Source organism: Neovison vison, chromosome 2 (genome assembly GCF_020171115.1).
Source record: "Neovison vison isolate M4711 chromosome 2, ASM_NN_V1, whole genome shotgun sequence".
Classification (NCBI taxonomy): domain Eukaryota; kingdom Metazoa; phylum Chordata; class Mammalia; order Carnivora; family Mustelidae; genus Neogale; species Neogale vison.
Genome location: NC_058092.1, coordinates 71,928,118 through 71,929,628, shown reverse-complemented (window position 1 = coordinate 71,929,628; position 1,511 = coordinate 71,928,118).

Below are 1,511 nucleotides of genomic sequence, written 5' to 3'. Positions count from 1 at the left end.
CTGGGATAGAGATAGAGCCCCACATCCAGCACTCTGCTCCGCAGGGAGCCTGCTTCCTCCTCCCTCTCTGCCTGCTTCGCTGCCTGCTTGTGATCTCTGTCTGTCAAATAACTAAATAAAATCTTAAAAAAAAAAAAAAGATCTGACAGTTTTGATATAATTTGAGGGAATTACCTGTTACGGATATTCGGTGACATTTACAAACTTACATGTGGCCGCCTAATAATAATAATAATAATAATAATAATAATAAAGCAATTAAAACAAACCTGAAGTGGTTGTAATTAAAATTAATCAAAGTTCCTGATCTATTCCTGATAAGAAGTAATCTTAGGTTTAATTTTTAAATAGAATTTATGAAAAAAAAAGGTTATAATTAAAGATCTACTCTTAAGGAAAAGAAGAGTGGATGACACTCGATTAAGATTGTAAGGCAGACCTTATTTAGGACCTTCAAGATAGTTATAGGAACCCCTGCAATGGGAGTTTACAGTGGGGGAGAGAGATGAGGCTCAACTCCTCAATACAGCATGGGTAAGTGGAAATCGATAGCCCAGGAGCAGGGCAGGGGTCAGTGAATGGAAAATTACTAAGAGGAAAATGACAAGGTTGTTTTGGCTAAACCCACCTAACAGGATTCTTGCTAAAAGCAGCCCAGGGTGATCAAACTTCGCCGCGCGGGGGCGGGAGGCGGGTCATGGAAGATGAGGAACCTAATGACATATTGAGGGTGATCAGATATTGAGGGGTGTATGTGGGGCGAGTGTTTTGGTCAAACTGACTTAGCAGGGTTCTTGCTAAAACTGGATTTTACAAGGAAATGCAGAGATGAGCCTAGGAGGTTTAGCGGCTTGGCTAATGTTTGGTCAAGTAAAGAGAATCTTTGTCACTACCTCAAGTATAGCCGGTCACATTTCTCCTAAGGCTTTCCAGGGCTTTCTGTCCCAGCACCTGGTCTAGAGGATTTCTGTAAAGCCTGAAGGCCTGGAGGGCGCTCAGGACTCAGGCTTGCCAAGTCTACACTTGCTCACTTCCCCTGTACGCAGACACCAGAAGGATTGCTGCTTGAGAGGACTGCACACTCCCCCGAAACCAGGCTCCTTCCAGCTCCATCCTCGCGTCTATCCGCCCCCGACCTGCGACCGGCCTGGGCCGGGAAGGGTGGCCCCTCGGCGGTCGGAAGCGCGTAGCCTAGCACTTGCACTGAACGACGCTTCACCCCTGAGCACCGGAGAAACCCGAGTAGGGCTCAGAGGGTCGAGCATGGGAACAGGGAGGGGCGTGAAGGGGTGCCCGGAGAGTCGGACAGCGCCGGGCTCTATCGCAGGCCTCCTTCGCTCCCCCGGCCGGCTGGAAGTCTACCAGGAAGGGCGTGGAAAGGAGCGGGAGCAAAGGGGAAGCGGGTCACGAGTCAAAGCGGCCGAAGTGGGGAGGATGCCGCCGGCCGCAACTCCAGGCCGCGGGGATCGGGTTGGACCGGGTTGAGCCCAGACTTCTGGAGCTGTGGGCCG